This window comes from Poeciliopsis prolifica, unplaced genomic scaffold (genome assembly GCF_027474105.1).
Source record: "Poeciliopsis prolifica strain line A6 unplaced genomic scaffold, Auburn_PproV2 SCAFFOLD016, whole genome shotgun sequence".
Taxonomy (NCBI): Eukaryota; Metazoa; Chordata; class Actinopteri; order Cyprinodontiformes; family Poeciliidae; genus Poeciliopsis; species Poeciliopsis prolifica.
The window spans coordinates 6,648,324-6,654,323 of record NW_026562391.1 but is presented as its reverse complement, the minus strand read 5'-3'; positions in this window follow the sequence as shown (position 1 = coordinate 6,654,323).

Here is a 6,000-nt window from a genome sequence, read left to right as displayed (position 1 = left end):
ACACTTGCACCATTGATCTCCCAGTAACCACACAATTAGAAAAACTGTCCTTTCCCTGTAACTGCTCTGTGCGTCTGGGTAAACATTTCCCATAAAGTACACACTGTGCCGCAGCAGCGAAGCAAGAGGCAGCATGTGTGGCTCAGTGCAAGTCAAAGTGATTTTGCTTTTCAGTTTTTAGGAGGGTAAAAGTGGCAGCAGCTGAAACAACGCAAGGTTTGTATTGATTTGTCACCTCGATAGGCAAACTAAAATAAGAAAGTAGAATATGATATGGGTGGCACAAGCACAGCAAAGGCACATATAGAGCCCATGTTTTAGGTTTAGGGCTGTATATATCTATAGTACATTATTTATTACAGTTATTATATAGTTATTATATTGGTGGGTGTAGTTTCTGTGTAAATCTTCTTGTTTGTCAGGGCCTAAGAGGAACATTAGTGACCTAAAGGTAACAAAGCAAACATGTGAGAAGTTGTTCTCGTCCAATGAAACCAAATAATCAAAAGTTAAACCCTTTGACCCACATTCAAAGTTTTATGTTTGGCTAAAAAAATGTGACTGCCCCTCATCCTGAACACAGAATCCCCCTGGTATGGCATAGTGGTGGCAGGATGATGCTGTTGGAAAGCTAATCTTCAGCAGCAACAGGGAAGTTAGCCGCTGGCCGTTTTGTGTTTTAAGTATTTTGGACCCAGTTTCTTCGGCTGCTACATGAGCCTGACTGCAGTTGGAGGCTTTTTGTACAGAAAAGGTAAATCCCCCCCCCACCAGCAGGACATTTTGTGCCCACTCCCACTAGTGATGAGTAGTCATTAGTCATCACTGGTGGGATATAGACAGTATATAAGCAGCATACTGTTTATAGTACTGAGTATAAACAAAGGATGCATAGTTACTCAAACTACTCTACCTCTGAGGATAAAGACCAAGACACTTTAGCATCCAATCTCAAAGAAAATCAGGTGGGATGAGCTGGAATCTATCTTGGGAATTTCCTGAGTGGAAAATTACAACACATGCACTTTAGGGGAAAAATACAAACTAACATCTCTTACTCATAAAAAAAGTGCTCTTACCTGTGGTTATGTTGCCTATAAGTCAAATTATTTAATTTGATCAGGGTCATGATCTGCAGACATCATGAGAGTCATCTGGCTCTCATAGAAAACAAAAACAAAAACAAATGGTTTTCATAAAAAATCTTGGAACTAAATTCAGCTGGATGTGAGATTATGGATGGATGTGTTTTCCTGATGTGTCTTTGTTATTTTTGAAAATCTCTGTGTGTGATTGTTTAGAGTCTTGTTTTCTGATGTTTCCTGTCTTTGCTTTGGTCCCACCTGTTTGGGACGAGTCATCATTCTGTTTGCTTTCTCCCAGCTTCCAGCTGTTGGTTTTTACAGATTGACTTATACCACTTTGCCACATAGGCAAGCTGATTATAATGTCCTCATGAATCTGTGACTAAACAAAAGTGACTAAACTAACTTTCAACTTTTAGTTCAACAACTAAAAGTTGAGTTTCTGCTGGTCAGATAGTTGGATATTTATGCTAATTAGTTCTGCTAAATATTATGAATTCCAGTCTAAAATATAACCAGAAAGTCATTTTGGATATCTTTTGTTGCTTAATAACACCAGTTAATGATGTAAAAATCTAAGGCCATGTTCACACTGCAGGCAAAAATAGCTGGAATCTGACTTTAGATTTTTTTCTGAAATCAGATAAAATCAGTCTGAACTGCACAAATCCCATGTCAATGGAACCGACATTGTGCTATATTTGATTTTAAAACTACAAATTAACTTTTTCAAAAAAAAGTTTTATATCTATTATTATTTTTTGGTTTAGTTTTTCATGCCTGACTTGTCTCTTGTGTTTATGGTCCAGATTTGAACTTCAGTAAAACAATTATTTTTAGCTTTGTCTTTGACATTAATATTGACAACCCAAACTATGGAGGGAGGTCAAGGCCAAAACATTCAAACAAAACATTCTGAGAAAGCGGCCCTCATCCTCTTCCGTACTCTCCCGTAACTTCAACAAACCAAAAATGGACAAAGGAAAGGAAGCGACACATTCTGTCCAGGAGACACTAAAGTTCAAACTAATTGCAAGAAGACGCTACTTTCTGTCGCTGGAGCCAGTTTCCTTCAAGATAAATCACAACAGTGTGAGAGGATGTAATCATTGACACAGAAAAAAAAAATTATGTCCTCCGTTCAACAGATAAATTATAAAAGCTGCTTGTGTAAAAACGATGGAGTGATGACCCGTTTCAAAGCACACAAACAAACAACTCCTGGTTTTGGTATCTGAGTATGAAAACACTCGATTTCGACTCCTTGTATATTTGCTCTTCTGCTTTGACAAGTAAAAGTCACAGTTTTAGTTTTAAGCTGCTTGTTTCCCAGCATGTTTCATCACACTCAAACGTGTTTTTATTTCCTTTATTGTTTAGGGTTGGGCTCCTCGCCGCAGTGCTGCGAATTGGAAATTGTTTTCTGTTTTGCACGCAGCACTTCCATGCCCTCTGCAAAACCAAAGAGCATTAAGATAAGGAGCCTCCCACCTTGAAAGTAGAATACTCTGAAAGCGTCGCTGGCTGGCATGACAATACGCAGAATTTGAGTTTATCAGCTCAAATGTAAAGATGTTCACAGGTATTCCAATGTTTTCGGATTACATGCTTCTCACGAGAGCTGAAAGTACAAATTATGAACTAATGAACTGTGAATGAGACCAAAAGAATTTTACAGATAAATATAATCTAATAAATATTATTGTTGGAGAGACATTATTATTTAGAAAGCCTATGTGGTTACCTTATCTATTGTTTAAGTGTTTGAATACTGTATTTCAGGTTCCCTACAGCTAAAACAAATAGACTTCTTCTTCTTCACCATCTCTATTCTTTAATTCCTGGATGTGTCATTTAAGTCAGAAATCCCTATTAAGGTAACCCAAGTTTTCTTTTTTTTTGTTTTTGTTCTAACGTCTATTTTCTATTTCAGGAACATATCTAACAATAACTCTTGCCTCTTTGCACCGAAAGATAAACATAGCTACTGTTTCTCATTCAAATTACCTGCTGGGAAATTGTGTAGGCTGAAGTGAGGCTTTAACCTCAAACCAATACCACAGCTTCTCATCTGACATTTCAGGAGTAAACAAGCCAAGTCATTTACCAGCTTCTGTGATTAATGTGACAATTTGAGCTCATGTGAATGGGGCTCACTTTCTCACAGCTCCAGCACATAAACCTCTAATTTGTGGGGGTTATTTTATTTTATTTTTTTTCGAGAACGCCGGGATGTGCGGAGGAATCTTGCAGACATGCCGAGTAGGAAGAAGAAATGGCGCAAAAAAAATAAAAATAAATGTGTTTAATGAAATCCACCGTGGCATCCATACATGCTTCGCTGTAATCCCAACGAATAACAATGAAAATGATCGGCTTTAAAAGCACTGCAGACATGAGCAGGAACGTCTTGTTACCAGAGCAAATGCGGTGGTTTGTGTTTCTCGCTCTGTGGATGCTCTTTGTGTCACAAAAAACATTTTTCTACTAAGAAGTGTCTCTTCAGTGGGTTGTTTTTGTGGCCAGTTTTGCTTGGATGGGGAAAAAGAAATTCTTATTTTTTTAAGCTAGTTTTAATTTTGTTTCAATCAAACACAATAAGGTACATATTGTAAATAAAAGAGTTTAAAGAATTTTTTTTCGTAACTTGATGGGAATCGATTTGAGGATTGATAAGGAACTGAATCAATGTGGTATTGATCATGGATTCGGCAAAATTCAAATCCTTATCAATTCCCATGCTTTGTCGCAAGAGTCAGAATAAAACAAATTACATTTATTAAAAATAAACATGTTACAAAAAATATTAACCAATAGATAGTAAGTTCCTATTACAAGAGAGCATCTGGAAAATACTTGACCTCTGTATGAGCTGATTTTAGAAATATTGCTTTCATGTTGTCTCTCCTTCCCAACACAACAGTCTGCAGTAGCACTTTGAAATGCTCTGTCTTATGCAAACGTTTAAAAACATAGAACTGGTATGAATCAGAGTGAGATTAATGAGAGTGAAGCTGTTTACCAATTATTAAATTCTGATGTGAAACTGTTTCCCACTCTGACTAACTGTTAACTCAGATCTGTGAAGAAAGCAAATGTTTTCTTAAAACGGAAGCTGCTCGGAAAACTGCTTCAGGTAAGCCGCCGACTGTTAATAACCTTTCCACAGAATTAAAAACTGTCCCTTTACGTTGGTGCTTCTCAACAAGCGTGTGGTCAAAACCTTTTAAAACATAAAGCTGACAGCATTTGATAACTTTGCTATTTTAAAGAGGTAAATCTGGCTTTAAAATAGCATGAAATATTATTTGCGACAATCAAATCGGATGAATTATTATGTAATTATTGCGCTGGGTCTGGAGTGGGTTTACAGACCTGACGGTACACGCTTTGATCCATCTGTTGTGTGATTCCTGAAACTTCTCAAGCCTGCTGTTGCCACACTGACACCGCAGCTGGCCCATTAGAGCAACTGAGTAAGGGAAATGAAAATGTGGTGTACCCACATCCTCCACTCCCTGGCCTTCTGCCATCTTACATTCACTTCTCCTATTTTCACACAAAGAGGAACTCTTTGGCCAGTGTCGGACTCAGGACTCTAATGTCCTCAGCGCAGGGGGTCGGCGCTGCCCGGCTCCCCGGTTCTGACGACCGGATCCCACCTCAACCCAGATGTAGTCTCTGACAGGAGGAGAGAAGTAAGACAGGATAGATTCGAACACCGTTTGGTCTCAAAATGACTCGTCCACAGGTGTATTTGCCGAAAATCTGAAACATTACTTATTTCTTTTTACATTCTGGTTCAGCTTTTAGATCATTAGTGGCCATTAAGGTAAAAGTTATTCTTCCCATTTTGTCAGAAGAGGTTAATGTCAATAGAAAGTACATTTTCCCATAAGGTTAGGTTTATGTAAGTAGATCAAATTTTTGGATCTCTTTCATGTTTTGTCTGAAAAAGTAGACATGCAGAGTTCAAATAATTTTCCTAACCACTGACCGTGATGATCTCATATCAGCTGATGTTTGCAAACTGGTCAAATAAAGTGGAGAAGACCATGAAACAAATTGTGACGTGCTTTTCAGGCAGCAAAGTGCAAAAAACCTTCAAGGAGTTACGAAAAGAGTGTCAAAATCATCCGATGATCCCTGTGGGTAGATTGATCAGGCTCTGGGCTTGTGTTGAAGGATGTGGCTTAAGTTCATTTCACTCAGAGTGGGAAGGATGGATTATAGTACATCCTCGAAGCAAATATTACACAGTAGAAAAAAAAAGCAGAAGATAAAAACACAACAGTTCCTGCAGCAGACTCTCCGTGGTAGCCAGAACGAGAACTGACACACCTAGATCCTAAAAAAAAACAAGCTTCAGGTTGTCACCCAGTACAAAAAGGGTCTTATTGTTCAAAAGAATATAACTTTTTGCTTGTGAAAAGGTGGGTTAGCACAAACCAAGCGGTGTCAAAATGGAATAAACATTTTTCTTTTTCGTCTCATTACAAGACTGGAATATATCTATGGGTTGGATGCAGCATAGTGACCTGAAATGAAAATAATACATGGTTTTGAAAATGACTAACAAAAAAACCCTGAAATATGAAGACGGCCTTTATATTTCAGCTCCCCTTTGTCACCTTTCACTGCAATTACAGCAGAAGGTCTTGTGGAGGGCGTTTCAACTCTAGAGCAACGAAGCTCCAGCTCACTCATCAACTTTTAAATTTTGCTTCCATGATCATTGCGATTTAGTTCTGGACTTTGACTGGGCCAATCTAAGACTTTAATTGGCATCAATCTAAACCGTTCCACATCCTTCAAAGTTTCTGACTGGTTTTCTTCCAGCATTGATCAGTCTTTAGCTCCATCTATATTCCTGTCGACTCTGAAATAAATCCCCACAGCATGATGATGCCACCAC